Source organism: Hordeum vulgare, chromosome 7H, assembly GCF_904849725.1.
Source record: "Hordeum vulgare subsp. vulgare chromosome 7H, MorexV3_pseudomolecules_assembly, whole genome shotgun sequence".
NCBI lineage: Eukaryota > Viridiplantae > Streptophyta > Magnoliopsida > Poales > Poaceae > Hordeum > Hordeum vulgare.
Genome location: NC_058524.1, coordinates 417,502,572 through 417,519,572, shown reverse-complemented (window position 1 = coordinate 417,519,572; position 17,001 = coordinate 417,502,572).

Here is a 17,001-nt window from a genome sequence, read left to right as displayed (position 1 = left end):
TTGTGATTAGTTATGTTTGTTCCTGAGGACATGGTATAAGTCTTGTTATAAGTAATCATGTGAATATTGTATTCGTTCGATATTTTGATAAGATGTATGCTGTCTCTCCTCTAGTGGTGTCATGTGAACGTCCACTACATGACAATTCACCATTATTTGGGCCTAGAGGAAGGCATTGGGAAGTAATAAGTAGATGATGGTTTGCTAGAGTGACAGAAGCTTAAACCCTAGTTTGTGTGTTGCTTCGTAAGGGGTTGATTTGGATCCATATGTTTCATGCTATGGTTAGATTTATCTTGATTATTATTTCATAGTTGCGGATGCTTGCGAGAGAGGTTAATCATAAGTGGGAGGTTTTTCCAAGTAAGGGCAGCACCCAAGCACCGGTCCACCCACATACCAAATTATCAAAGTAACAAACGCGAATAGTATAAGCATGATGAAAACTAGCCTAACATAAATTCCCATGTGTCCTCGGGAGCGCTTTTCTTTATATAAGAGTTTGTTCAGGCTTGTCCTTTGCTACAAAAAGGATTGAAGCACTTTGTTGTACCATTGTTACATTTGTTACTTGCTACCCGTTACGAATTACCTTATCACAAAACTATTTGTTACCGATAATTTCAGCGTTTTCAGAGAATATCTTACTGAAAACTGCTTGTCATTTCCTTATGCTCCTCATTGGGTTCGACACTCTTATCGAAAGGACTACGATAGACCCCCTACACTTGTGGGTCATCAAGGTATATATAGGCGGCACACAAAATCCAACCGTTACACCAAAAGTGGCAAACGCGGTGACACCAAAGTGGCAAACTCGATGGTACCGACATGCACTAAAAACATCAACTTTTTAATCTCGGTGAGACCGATATACACAACTCGGTGTTACCGAAAAAGTGACTAACGGTCAGATGTGCAAACTTGGTGACACCGATACTGAAACTTGGAAATTCTGATTTTGTGTACCGAGGAAACCAAAAGTTGGTCACCCAAACTCGGTACCACCGATATGGTTTCGGTCGCACTGATTTGGTGGAAGTGGGTAGGGTTCTGCCTGAGGTCAAACTCGTTGGGGTCGAAATGTGAAAGTTGGTAGCACCGAATTTGAGTATGTTGTTTTGGACATAATGGTTATCTGGGAAAAATTACTGAGTATTTTGGTGGCTAACTTTGAGCATTTGAACAACTAGTTCATTTTAATACCTCACCGCCTTTTAATAGTATTGGCTTTCCTATGGACTCAAAAGTGATTTCTGACAAATATAAAATGAAGAGTCTTCTAGATTGAAGCTTCAGCCAATCCTAATCCTTTCTTGCATCAAGGGGCATCTCCACATAAGCCTTTAGCCAAAGCATCTTTTGAACTTTTCTAAAATATACTTGGATAAACATATTAGTTCAATGATGCATATGTTGTGATCAATTATCAAAAGCACCCTAGGGAGCAATTGTGCCTTCACTTTTTGACTGTCTACTACAAGAAGTTTTGCCCGACTCGGTGAGGGAGGGGCGATGACGATGGTGTGCCTTCGGCTCGCTTCAGTGCTTGTAGTTGTCGCTAGTTGGTCTATAAATCTGGATGTAATATTATTAATTCTGGTGTTCATTGTACTACCATGCTTGAAGATGAATGGATGAGATGTTTTCCCACAAAAGAAATACAAATATGATCCTAGGCATCCCGGACTCCTTAGAAGGCAAGCGACTACCGTATCGAAGGAGGACATAGGAGAAACTGAGACTCCTAAGCTCCTCGATAACACCCTCGAGAGAGGGGTGTCACAAAGTGTCGTTGGTGCCAAGACACACCTGTAAGTGCATCTAGTGCCCTTAGTGATTTTGGTGGTTTGAAGACTTATAGGTTAAGTAACTAATGTGTTTGTAAGTGTACACATGCTTTATAAGTTGCTAAGGAGTTTGAGTTATGCGATGAATATCGACCCCTAAATATGTCTAAGCTTGAAGACTTTGATCGCGAATAAATTGCGATGAAATTGATATTCCTCATGAAGATATTGAAGATGAGAAATTCGATGTGTCCTGAAGTAAATTAGTCTGAAGACTTTGGAGCATGAAGATTTACTCTTTCTGTTTTGTTTTCTTTACTCTTGAGTCATAGGAACACCCTACTGTTAAAGGGGGTCCTAGTAATACTACAAAATGAATTTCCTCATGATGCTCAACCCAAGCCTAAACCTACCAAATCCTCAAAGTGAGGAATATGAGAGACATGAGGACTCTCACAGTTTAAAGTTCCGACCGTTGCCGCGACACACGCCACCTCACTGACCTTATCCATCCAACGGTCACATTATTTAAGGGCATTTATGTCAAATCATGTCGGGATGCTCCCAAGCTATAAATAGCCTCTCCCACAACCACTAGCTGGTTGGCCGCTCTGAGAGAAACTGACACTTGTCATTTAGAGCAACCCAAATTCCTCAGAGTCTTTGAGAGTAAATCATCAAGTGAGGAAATATCCCAAACACCAAACTCAAACCAAAACCAAGTGATTGGGCATCACTGAAGAATTTGTTCTTGTGTGGAACTAAAGCCTTTTACCTTTGAGGACTGTGCATCCTCCAGACGGTTAGGCGTCATGGTCTAGAGCATCCAGCAGTCAATTGTGGATTGCCGGGTGACCGAGTTTGTGAGGGTTTGGAAGTCTGCCCTGAAGACTTACCACGAGTGTTGAGTGAGGACTGTGTGTCCTTAGCTCAAGGAGAATATGGTAGGGACTGTGTGTCCCGAGACTGTGTGTTCTTTGGTTTCAATACCAAGCCGCTCCAAACCAGACGTACGACTGTCACAACAGTTGGAACTGGGTCATCAACAACTGTCTTCATCGTGATACGGGTTCTATTTCTTCATCTCTTTCATTTCCTCTGAATTGTATGTTGAAGACTTTCATTTATACTGTTTGAAGAATTTGTCTGAAGACTTTCTCTAAATATCCTCAACCTCAAATTCTTTGGTCAAGTTAATCTTCACATGAGTTCTCTTTACCTGCGTTCTGTGCAAACCGATTCTCGTAATCTTCACCAAGTAATCTGTTGTTGTAATCTTTGCACATCTGTTCCTGCGCTATTTCCGCTGCACTTAATTGATCAGTGAGGAATTTCCTCATGAGAAATTTCCTTAGCGATGACATTCTAAAAATCGCCTATTCACCCCCCTCTAGTCGATATAACGCACTTTCAATTGCTCTGAGAGCAAGGTACTCCCTTGTTCTGTGTGATTTTGGTTTAACCACCTGGAGTTTTAGTTATGTCGACTGGAGGTATGATCAAGGTTACTGCAGGATGTCCTACCTTCGAAGGAAAGGACTTTCCCTACTAGAAGACTAGGATGCAGATGCATCTTTAGGCTATTGACAAAGATCTCTGGTACATTGTGGAACATGGTGTTCCCTCCATCGCCGCGACTGTCTCTACTGCTGATGTGAAGAAATTCAAGGAACTTGATTCTCAAGCGAAGATTATCATTTGTGTCCATCCGAGCAAAGGTCAGCTAAGCTTATCTGGGATAGGTTGTCCAAAGTCAATGAAGGAATTTCAACTCAGCGTGACTCTCGTGTTGATGTTCTTCGCAATTTCTTCAATCGCTTCAAGAGGCTAGACAATGAAAGCTGCCAAGACACCTTTGATCGCCTCACTGACATCTCAAATGAACTGCAAGCACTGGGAGCTCGAGACATCACTGAGCATGAAGTTGTGACGAAACTGCTAAGATATCTTGATCCATCATTTGATACACTAGTTCTGATGATTCAAGAAAGAGGAGACTATAAGATGATTGATCATGCTGATATACTTGAAAGACTCAATACACATGAATTCCAATAGGAAAAAAGAGAGATATGTATGGACCAAGCTACTCAAGACCTCGTGCGCTGAAGGCCAAAGCAATTTCCTCATCTGAAGAAGAAGACTCAGACTGCAGCATTGGTGATCCTGAAGAACTGGGACAGGAGCTTGCAATGCTCGTCAGGAAATTCCAGAAGTTCACAAGGCATGGCCAGTTTGGTAAATCTTCAAGAAGAGACACGAGGAAATCATAATCTTCATATGAGGACTACAAGAAAAGAACCTGCCACAAATGCAAGAAATCTGGACACTATATTGTTGCTTGTCCTTGCTGGGTGAAGGAATCAAAGAATAAGAAATACAAGGATGAAAGTTCTGCGGACTCGAAGAAAAAGAAGAAATCTTCAAAATCCTCATCCTCAAAGTCCTCATCGCACAAGAAAACTAGTTTCAGAAAGGCTCGGGCACTCATTGGCAAGGAAATGGATTCTGAGGAAGAATATGAGGAATGTGATGAAAAGGAAGGTTCTGAAGAAGACTCAGAGTCTGGTGTGGCAAGTCTTGCACTGGCTACCACATTCGTCAGCAAGTCAATCTTCAACCTTGAAGAAAATGACAATGCTATCTACACTGATGACTATGCTGATGACTTCGCTCCAACCTACTGCTACATGGCAAAAGGTTCCAAGGTAACGAATGACACTTCCTCCTCTGATTCAAGTGACTGTGAACCTGATGATTATAAGAAACCCAGTTACAATAAACTTGCCAACATTGCAACTAAACAACAAAGTGCCGTTGAAAAGCTTCAAAAACTGTTAGACATGAGCGATGATTTGCTGAATGGTGAAATGAATTGTACTCAAATCCTCACTGAAGATTTGAAAAGTCTTCAGTCTAGATTTGATAGTCTTCAAGATCGTATGATACACTCTTGGCTGATCATGAGAAACTTTCCTATGAATTTCTTCAAAGGAAACTTCATCTTAAGAAGTTGAAGATGTTTCATGATGATATTTGAAGGGAAAACGATTCATTGCTTGCTCAACAGATCAGTACCGCTCAGGTTGAATTCACTCCACCATGTCTCAAATGTATCAAGCGTGAAACTACCAATTCTTCACCAGAATCATCAAATGATTATATTGCTACAAATTCTTAAATTGCTCCTGTGGTATCAAATTCTTCACTTGAGGAAACAACAAACGCTACTGACGAAAATGCAGGGCTGAAGGAATTGTATGTGACATGATGTACAAAAGTCTCAAAGGGCATCAAACCCTTTCCGATGTGCTTAAAAAGCAGATTTCGAACAGGAACCCGAGGAAAGAAGGAATTGCCTTCGAGAGGAAGTTGAATGCTGATGGATCATACTGGAATCTTGAGCAGTACCCCAAGACCCCATGGGTTGCTACTAAAGGACCTCATGTTGATCCATCTACTCTAACATGCTTTGCATGTGAATTATCCTATTCCTCATATGAGTCATTTGACTCCAACTATAAAATGTTCAAAAATCAATCCGGTGAAGTATTTGCTCGATATGTTGGAACTGACTGCAGGAATGGACCACCCTTGAGGAAAATCTAGGTCCCCAAAATTTTCTTGGAAAATCTTCAAGTGAATGTCCTCATGACACCACCCTTGAAGAATCTGAACCCCGGATCGAATTCCTCAGGTGGACCAAAGTCTTCAAGAGGATCAAAATCCTCAACTGGTCAAAACTATGCTCGTACTCGTATTAATGCTTTTGATATGCATGGAAAATACAAGGGATATGAATATGAGCATTATCCCTCAAATCATTATGTTCATAAATCCTCAACGAACTTCTCTGCCTATGCATTTGAGTATTCTAACCCCCCTACTGTGAAACAAAGCGCATTAGCTTCAATGCCCCCTTTCTCATATGGTGCTCGCAGGATGATGAACTCTTTGCCACCCCTTCAGATGTTGGTGTTTAAGAAATTGAACTAATCACTTCTGCAGGTCAGGTCTCCAGATGAAAATCATCATCTGAAGAATTTGCTGGAGAGCTGAGGAAAATTCTTGATTGGACGCAAGCTAAAATTGATGAGATGATAAAAATTCACACGTCCTCAATGTACTGTTTATGATGAAATTCCTATCTGATGAAATTGAAATCATATTCTTCAAGTCTGAAGTATATGAGATGGTAAGGTGTACTAATTCATCTGCTGGATGACAAACCCAACAGTACTTAGTGGGTTCTTGATAGTGGTTGCACAAACCGCATGACTGGTGATAGAAGCTTGCTGATGAATATGCCACTGACTCCATCACCTATGAAGCAAATCACTTATGCCGACAAAGGTAAAAGCAAGGTATTGGGACTTGGCAAAGTGGCTATTTCGAAGGACACGCACATGGACAAAGTCATGCTTGTCGAATCCCTTGGGTTTAACCTCATGTCAGTATCAATGCTTTGTGATCTTGATATGGTTGTTATCTTTGGAAAATATAGATGTGTAGTCATCATGGAATCTGACAGGTCCAAAGTCTTCGAAGGCTTTAGGAGAGGAGATTTCTACATTTTTGATTTTTCCACAGGTCCTCAACCACCCACATGCTTACTAGAAAAACGTCGGAAGGCTGGCTATGCCATCGAAGAGTTGGTCATGCAGGCATGCGGAATTTGCACACACTGGCGAAGAATAAGCATGTCATTGGCATCGAATCAGTCAAATTCCTCAAGGACCACCTCTGCGGTGCTTGCGAGTCTGGAAAAATGACAAGATCCAAACACACCTCAAAGACTATCATGACTACCACTCGTTTGTTTGAATTGCTTCACATGGATCTATTGGACCTACTCATTATGCTACTCTAACCAATGCAACATCCTTATATGTCTTTGTCATCGTTGATGACTATTCTCGATATACTTGGGTGCATATCATTCTGTATAAAACTGAAGTGCAGGAAGTCTTCAAACGATTTTCCTCAAGGGCCTTCACAAACTTCGGCGTCAAGATCAAACACATCAGGAGTGACAATGGGACATAATTCAAAAACATTGGTCTTGATGATTATCTTGATGAACTTGGTATTACTCACGAATTATCTGCTCCTTATACTCCTGAGCAGAATGGCATTGTTGAACGCAAGAACATGACCCTGGTTGAAATGACACGAACCATGCTTGAAGAATATCAGACTCCTCGTCGTTTCTGGCCTGAAACAATCAACACTGCTTGCCACATCATCAACAGGGTATATCTTCACAAATCCCTCAAGAAAACCTCATACGAACTCCTCATTAATAAGAAACCCAATGTAAGTTATTTCGAAGTCTTCGGTGCAAAATGCTGGATTAGAGATCCTCACCATAGCTCATAATTTGCACCTAAAGCACATGAGGGTTTTATGCTTGGTTACGGAAAGGACTCACACACCTACAGAGTCTTCAACACCTATCACGACAAGGTTGTTGAAACTGTAGATGTGCGGTTCGATGAAACTAATGGGTCGCAAAGAGAGCAATTGCCTCCTGTGCTAGACAAATTATCTCTTGAGGAAGCAATCAAGTTCAAAGCTACTGAAGACATCGTTCCCACTAAGGAAATTTCTAAAGAAATCGCCTCCAGAACTGATGATATTCAAGAAGGTGCACCTAAGGATATTGCTCCAGATCAAATTCCTCAGCCTAGACAAAATCCTCAACCAGCTCATCCAAGGATTGCAAATGAAGTAGAACTTGACAAAATCCTCGATGACATCAATGCGTCAGGTCCTCTCACTCGCTCAAAAGCTTCACATTTAGTTAACTTTTGTGGGCATTTCTCTTTTATGTCTATCACAGAACCCTCAAAAGTTGCTGAAGATTTCATGGAACATGAGTGGATTCAAGCCATGCAAGATGAACTTCTTCAATTCAAGCTAAATGACGTGTGAGAACTCGTCAACCTACCAGATCCTCGCAAGCACAATGTCATCGACACCAAGTGGATTTTCCGAAACAAGCCAAATGAGGATGGTCAAGTGGTGAGGAATAAGGCACGACTTGTAGCCCAAGGCTACACACAGGTTGAAGGAATTAATTTCGATGAAACTTTTGAACCTGTTACTAGAGTTGAAGCTCTTCGAATACTACTTGCTTATGCTAATCATCATAATATTACTCTATATGAAATGGATGTGAAAAGTGCATTCCTCAATGGTAAGCTTGAGGAAGAAGTATATGTTGCTCAACCCCCAGGTTTTGAGGATCTGAAGCATCCAGACAAAGTTTTCAAACTCAAAAAGGCACTCTATGGCCTCAAGCAAACCCCTCGCGTGTGGTATGATACATTGAAGGAATTACTCACGAAGATAGGCTTCAAACCTGGTTCACTCGATCCAACTCTTTTCACAAAATCCTATGATAATGATCTATTTGTGTGCCAAATATATGTCAACGACATTATATTTGGTTGTACTGACAAACGTTACAGTGATGAATTTGCTTACATGATGAGTGAAGAATATCAGATGTCTATGATGGGGGAGCTGAAATTCTTCTTAGGTCTTCAAATTCGTCAACAACGCAATGTCATCTTCATATCACAGGAGAAATACCTCAAGGATGTTCTGAGGAAATTCAACATGCATGAATGCAAAGGCGCCAAGACTCCTATGCCGACCAACGGCCACCTCTACACTGACAAAAATGGTAAAGATTTCGATCAGCAGGTATATCGCTCGATGATTGGCTCTTTATTGTATCTATGTGCATCTAGGCCAGATATAATGCTTAGTGTTTGCATGTGTGCTTGTTTTCAAGCAAAACCGAAGGAATCACACCATAAGGCTATGAAGCATATTCTTCGATACTTAGCTCACACACCAACACTAGGATTATGGTACCCCAAGGGCTCAAATCTTCATCTTGTTGGATATTCTGATTCTGATTATGCTGGTGACCGTGTGGATCGCAAGTCAACATCAGGGACATGCCATTTCCTTGGAAGATCATTAGTCTCCTGGTCCTCAAAGAAGCAGAACTGTGTCTCTCTCTCCACTGCCGAAGCTGAGTACATTGCTGCTGGATCCTGTTGTGCTCACTACTATGGATGAAGCAAACCCTTAGAGACTACGACATCAACATGAAGAATGAGCCCCTCTACTGTGACAATGAGAGTGAAATCAAGATATCCTACAACCCGGTACAACACTCGAAGACTAAGCACATCCAGATTCATCATCATTTTCTTCGGGACCATGTCCTCAAGGGCAATATCATCATCGACCATGTGAAGACTGACGAACAACTAGCAGATATTTTCGCTAAGCCCTTGGATGAGAAAAGGTTTTGCAAGTTGAGGTGTGAGCTAAATATCCTAGAGTCTTCAAATGTTTTGTGAAAACATGCACACATCCTAACACTTATACAAAATTGATGACTTAGATGTACAACACACAAAGAATCGATTTTCTTCAATCAATGAAGAATATCACTCTTAGTGTGAGGAAACTAATGAAGAATTTGGTTCCCAGAGCCCTACGACAATTGTACGTGGCGCTTGAAATCATCATTCTTATACGGTGGGTCACGCCACCACCCAACTTTGAAATTCTTCAAGCTGTTTTTCCTCGAAGTTGAAATTCATCAATCTCACACTTCGTCACAAAATCCTCAAGTTTTTCAAAATCTTCAAAATCTTCAAATTCTTCAAAACGATTGATGGTTTTCATTTGTATATATAGACTTAGATTTTAAAGTTCTCAACATCATTCACTTATAGCTCAGTCTTCAATTTGATATTTCATCTAATTGAATGTGATCGGACCCGACTCCCCTGTATGCTAAGGTCAACCCAATCTATTCATTTCTTCATATGCGTTCTACTTGACACTTGTTCAAAATCCTCAGTGTGTGCTTGTCAGCTGAGGACTTTGCAACGAAATCTTCAAATCTTCAAAAATCATTTTTGTGAAGTTACACAGTAACTGGAACCACTTCCCACGACCGGATAACCACGAACTCCACCGCTTCAGTCGTGGGCTCCACGTGTCATGCGGAGACGAATGGGCAAGGGCAGTTTGGTCCGAAAGTTTTGGCTGAATAGTTTTTCACCTCACCTATAAATAGGCCCTTACCCCCCTCAGTCAAAACTCTTTGTCCTCTCTTCCTCTCCGCTCAAACTCAACCCTAGCGCCACCGCTAGCAATCTCGTCGCCGGTGAGGAAAAGCTTCGGTGCCTCACCCTCGCCGTCGCCGAACTCATGCAGGACGCGTAATCTCTTCCTCCGTCGCCGTCGTAGCTGATTTCTGTCGCCAAGTTAGCGTGCAGAAGATGTGAACCGAAGAGCTTCTCTCTTTTACTGCTTCAGTTCTTCGTGTTCTTCGCTCAGGGTAATTAAAATCCTATTTTATTGTATCTGTTGATCTATTATTTCACTTTAGACTCGCGAAATCTGTTTTTCCTCAGAGTGTATGTCAGCCACACACACTCATTCCTCAAACACTTTATGAATTTCACTAAGCCTCTCAAATTCTTCATGAGATTCCTAATTGTGTAAATTCTCGAATCTGCACAACTCTGGAACCCAAGATCAGAATGCTTAGTCAAATTCCTCAACTACTATTTTTTTCAATTTCTTCAAATCCGAGAATGCACGTACCTCTCCAAATTCTTCGCACCTATACTATGTTCAGAGGTACAACATGCGAGCCGATGAATCAATAGGTTCTCATCAACTTAACTCGTTTGCAGCATTTCTCGAAGAAACTTTACCAGTGTCATCAGAATCTTCAAGAGTTCATATTCCTGAGCAAAATCCTCAATTGAAGAAAATGGAAGATGACCGGAAGCAAAAGGGAGGAAAGAAGCTTGAATAGAGCACAACATTTGAAATTCTTGAAGACATATACGCTGACTACTGCACTCCTGATGAGGAAATTCATGGCAAAGAAACCATGGCGAAGCGCAAGATAAGGCTTCATAAAATTGAACGCAGGTGGGCTAAGGAGTGGAAGGAGTGCAGGTATGTTACTCCTAAGTATGCGAATTTTTTTCCCTCAAGCCACCTTGCAAGAGGCCTCCTCAGGGTGATCAACAAGCTGCTCACCCCTCCAGCAGTGAAACCATTGAGGACTATGCAGATGAGAAGAGCAAATTTCTGTCTAAGCTACAGAAGAAGGCAGAAGTAGCAGTGAAGAAATTCAATGATGACTCTGCTGCTACAGGCACAGCCGCCACCTCTTCAGCTGTTGAGGCCTCTGCGACAGCTATTCCTTAGAAGAATACTGTGCCGAAGAAACCCACAACCTTAGTGCCTAAAGAGCAAATACCTCAGAAGGCTGCACCAGTGGCAAAATCTTCAACATCACCACACTCTTCACAACCTCAACAGAAGCAGCTCGTTAAGCATCAACATGCTAAGTCAAGTTCCTCAGTGCCGTCTGTGGCAAAATCTTCCACAAAGTCTTCACCACCTTTGTTGAAGACTAAAATGACTGCTAGAAGACGCGTCGGGCCAAGTCCAAACAAAGTCATCAACGTTCCTTCTGCATCAGAAGGAAGTGAATAATTTGATGAGGAGACTCTCCAAGCTATCATCAGAAACAAGCAGGAACGAGTTGCTCAATCCTCAGGCAGCTCCATTCCTCTTTCTATGAACCCGAAGGTTTTGCTGGATTTCATCGATCTCTGGTATGAAGATCCAAACACTCCTATTGATGACTTAAATCTTCCTCCTGGTGTAAGCCACATGATAGCAACTTTCATCAATGAGGCAAAATGGAAAGAACAGCAAGCCAAGCAAGCAAATGCTGCTAAACTCAATAAGGAGAAATTCCTCAAGCAGAATGTCCTCAAGTTGACGCGTGAGGCACTTGTATTAACTCAGGCTGAACTTAAAACCCTGACATATAAGTACACAAGTCTATCTGATTGTCAAGGTGTCAAGGTGAATTTCATCAAGGCTGCAACAACCGTAGTTGATGAATACAACAAGAGAACTGCTCCTCCCATGCAGCAACAACCACCTCAGTCTAGCTACAACATTCATCTGATTAAGGAAGATGAAACTGATGAACGAGCTGCTGAAGAAATTCCTCAAGATATTCCAGCTGAAGAAACTGATCCACCTAAAGAAATTGCTCCAGCTCATGAATCTGCTAGACCTGACACTGCACCAGTGCCTGATGAAACTATTCCTTCACCACAACCCTCAAAGGTGAAGAAGATGATTCCGTCTGCATCAGACATGAAGAATACTAAAGCTACTGAGAAAGAAGCAAAGAAGAGAAAAGCTTCAACGACCTCAGAAACCTCAGAGGCCAAGCGACAGAAGGTCACTCAGTCAGTGTCTTCAAGTGCTCCGGTGGATGCTACTCCTCGTAATGTAGATCCATCTAACTTGATCGTTCCCTTTGGAGTTGACTATGTCATTCCTGAAGATGATGAAGAAATGGAGGATGCTGAAGATGAAGAAATCATGGATGAGGAAATACTGATTGACGATATTCCTCAGTCCACCATTCCTCCAATAACCTCTAAAGAACGAGTGGGTGATGATGAAACTGGGTGCAACACTCCAGTGATTCATGATGACTTCTGGGAAGAGACTCATCCTCGCTCACCGAGGTCAACTCAAATTCCTCCGACTCCTGCTGCATCAGAAATCCTCACAGGTTCTGATGGAAAAACCTTTCGTGAGGAATCTCCTCAAAAATCAGCTGCATCAGTTGAAGACAATGCAACGACAAATACTCCAACTGCCTCCTCCATCAAGCAAATTCCTCAAGCTGAGGAAAATCCTCAACGTTAAGAAAATGCTCAGAATGAAGAAAATGCTCCTGTCCCAAACATTGAAGCTGCTATTGTTGTGGTAAAGACAGAAACAACAATGATAGTGGCTCCTCCTCAAGAACAACAACATAATCTTCAACCACAACAGAATCATCCTTTCTCCAAAAGGCCAAAGTTTCAAAAGGAGGCATTTATGAAGAATGCATGTACTTCACTGGCGAAAATCCTTATGATAAGCTTCGCATCAGGCACAGTAAGTTTTGGAGAAGGAACAAACTCAACTATTATGCTTCAGTGCTCTGTGGGAGGAACAAGATATTTCAATACAAACATACTCCTCACTGTGATATGGAGGATATACCTTGCTTTACTCCAGTCCTCAACGTTCTTCACGAAGCTGGATTATTGCCTTTCTGCACTAACATAGGCGACTGGAACTGTGACATCATTCTTCAGTTCTACGCCACTCTGCACATCTCTGGCAACCCAAACGATGTCAACACTTGGGTTTTGGATTGGATGACTCAGCACACGCTCTACAAAACGCCTGCCACTGAATTGCTTCGAGCTCTTCCAATCTCAATTCCTTCAGAAGATGCAGTGATGATGTATGATGAACGTGAGCTGCCCAACAGACTGATGGAAGTCCTCATGAAGCCTTTGGCCAAGGACCAACCTCCATGGACTCGCTTTCTGGTACAAGACTTGAAGTATGAACAAAGAACAGTCTACAAAATCCTGTCCAATGTCATTGCTCCTATCAAAGGGCACGATGATGAAGAAGATGTCGTAGTCATCATGAAGAATATCGTTTTCAATGTCATCCATGGCATACCAATGAACCTTCATGATTTCTTCTTGAGGAATTTGGCTGATAATGCACTGCCACCTTTTGAAATGAAGATTTATGCACCGTGGATCATGAGATTCATCAGAAATAGGTCAGGCATCAACTACCATGCTGATTTTCCGAATCACAACGAATATCTGTCACCAATCAGAGTCATCAAGAAATCATTTGAGCCTGTTGAAGGCAAAGGCAAACCTGTGATTGATGAAGGAAATCGGCCCCTTGATGGCCAGTTTCGCCAAGCAGAGTCATATTCTTCATATGATGACACTGCTGCCCAAGATCCACCAAGCCCAACTGCCCCAGAGTGATGATTAATAGTGAGCTACTCCCCAGTCTTCATCAGAAGGTCGATCGTAATCACAAGTGGGTTAAACGACAATTCAATGCCATTGTGAAAACCCTCAATGAAACTCAGAATACAGTGAAGAAAAATCACTACTATCTTCATGAGGTGTTTGATCAAACTGGGCCCACCTTAGCTCATCTTAAGACTAAAGAGGAACTTGAGGAATTGGAGTTTACTCAAGACTTCGACTGGTCGTGGCCTCCCAAGAAGAAATTCAAGCCAATTCTAGTTCCTGACTTGGAAGACAGTTCTTTTTCTTCATTCCGCACTGCTGAGTCAGATGAAGAACTAGAAGACACTGCAACTAGTCCAAGGAAGAAGCATGTCTCCAAGAATCCTCACGCCTCTTCATCAGCCAAGAAGTGAATTTCTTCAACGAGCGTTAGTCCTTAGTTTTGTCCCTTTTTCGTCACTTGATGACAAAGGGGGAGAAATCTGAGTTAGTCTTCAAGCGGGATCTATTTTGAGGCTTATAAACATTATTAAGTTACAAACTCTTGGTTCTTCTGAAGTGTTTTGATGTAATGAGTTGTAACTTAAGCCCGATGGTGCTCTGACTGTTTTGAAGTTTTTCTTCGCATGCTTATTCCTCAAAGTCTATTAATGCAGGCATGTTAAAATTCGCCAGACACCATTTTTCATCATGCATTTTTAAATTCCTCATATTATATGTAAAATCTATGCATGACTTACAAGATATAGGGGGAGATCTCCATGATATAAATCATCAATGTACATCTGTTGTGCAAAGAAAATTCCCCAAAATATGCACATCTTGAGGGGGAGTCTGTGAGTATCTTGATTTCAAAATTCCTCAAACTCAGTACTTACATTTCCTACTTTTATCCCCATTGAAAACTTAACCTAGTTGTCATCAACCACCAAAAAGGGGGAGATTGTAAGTGCATCTAGTGCCCTTAGTGATTTTGGTGGTCTGAAGACTTATATGTTAAGTAACTAATGTGTTTGTAAGTGTACACATGCTCTATAAGTCGCTGAGGAGTTTGAGTTATGCGATGAACATCGACCCCAAAAAACGTATGTCTTCGGCTGAAGAAATTGGTCTAAGCTTGAAGACTTTGATCACAAAGAAATTGCGATGAAATTGATATTCCTCATGAAGATATTGAAGATGAGAAATTCGATGTGTCCTGAAGAAAATTAGTGTGAAGACTTTGAAGCGTGAAGATTTACTATTTCTGTTTTATTTTCTTTACTCTTGAGTCATAGGAACACCATACTGTTAAAGGGGGTCGAAGTAATACTGCAGAATGAATTTCCTCATGATGCTCAACCCAAGCTTAAACCTACCAAAGCCTCAAAGTGAGGAATATGAGAGACATGAGGACTTCCACAGTTGAAAGTTCCGACCGTTGCCATGACATGCGCCACTTCACTGATTTTGTCCACCCAACGGTCACAATATTTAAGGGCATTTATGTCAAATCATGTCGGGATGCTCCCACGCTATAAATAGCCGCCCCCACAACCACTAGCTGGTTGGCTGCTCCGAGAGAAACTGACACTTGTCATTTAGAGCAACCCAAATTCCTCAGAGTCTTCGAGAGTAAATATTCAAGTGAGGAAATATCCAGAACACCAAACCCCAAACCAAAACCAAGTGATTGAGCATCACTGAAGAATTTGTTCCTATGTGGAACTGAAGCCTTTTACCTTTGAGGACTGTGCATCCTCCAGACGGCTAGGCGTCAAGGTCTAGAGCAATCCAGCAGTCAATTGTGGATCATCGGGTGACTGAGTTTGTGAGGGTTTGGAAGTCTGCCTTGAAGACTTACCACGAGTGTGGGGCGAGGACTGTGTGTCCTTAGCTCAAGGAGAATACGGTAGGGACTGTGTGTCCTGAAACTGTGTGTCCTTTGGTTTCAATAACGAGCCGCTCCAAACTAGATGTACGACTGTCACAGCTGTTGGAACTGGGTCATCAACAACTGTCTTCATCGTGATACATGTTCTATTTCTTCAACTCTTTCATTTCCTCTGAATTGTATGTTGAAGTCTTTCATTTTTACTGTTTGAAGAATTTTGTCTGAAGACTTTCTCTGAATATCCTCAACCTCAAATTCTTCAGTAAATTCAATCTTCACCCGAGTTCTGTGTACCTGCGTTCTATGCAAACCGATTCTCATAATCTTCACCAAGTAATCTGTTGTTGTAATCTTTGCACCTCTGTTCCTGCGCTATTTCCGCTGCACGTAATTCATCAATGAGGAATTTCCTCAGCGATGAAATTCTAAAAGTTGCCTATTCACCCCCCTCTAGTCGATATAACGCACTTTCAACACCACACAGGGGTCTTCAACCGGAACTCTAACGTGAAGAGGAGATCCATGATGACATCTTCAAGAAGAAAGCAGCGCCCGGGAGTGTCACCCTCGCTAGCACAAAAGTGTGAAGCTTTTGCTCGACACCCGACCCTTGTCACCACGAGGCCCGATGGTAAGCGCGACATGCCTAAACCCTAGACCCCAGATCCAGGCAATGCCAACCGAGGATGCGGGAGAGCCACCAATCGCTACTCCATCGTTGCCCAAACGAGCAAGGAGATAGCCACTACCACTGCCATGGCGCCCGCCGGAGAGCCAACCATGCGCACCAGCATCCGGAGTTGCCGCCCTGGCATCCATGTCCAGGACATCACCCATCACCCACAAAACAGTTTAGCAACCATGGTAGGAGGAGTAAAAGGCAGCTCCTTCCACTCCCAGCCCAGCATCATACGCAGAGTTTGGAACTGCGCCACCACTGTATGCCCCCCTGTTAGGGAACGAAGCATGGAAAAAATCCTATGAACACCTAATATCTATCTATGGAGATGCACAACAATGAGAGGGGAGAGTGTGTCTACGTATCCTCATAGACTGTTAAGCGAAAGCGTATATTACGTGGTTGATGTAGTCGTAGTCGTCATGATCCAATCGTGATACAATCGGATCCAATGTCGAACGGACAACTCCTCCACGTCTAGCAATGCGTGGCTCGGTGAAGTCTCCTCCTCCTTGATCCAGCAAGCAAGGACGGAGAAGTAGATGGGATCACAACCAGCACAACGGTGTGGTGTGATACTTGTGAACTGCGTTGGGATTTTCCTCGAAGATGAGGGGATGATGCGCGCAATAGATGTATGTATTTCTCTCAGTGATGCTTTTAGAGAAGTTATTGTTTGGCAATTGATAGAAAAGCGGATAGCCATGCAATATTTATTCACGACAATGATCA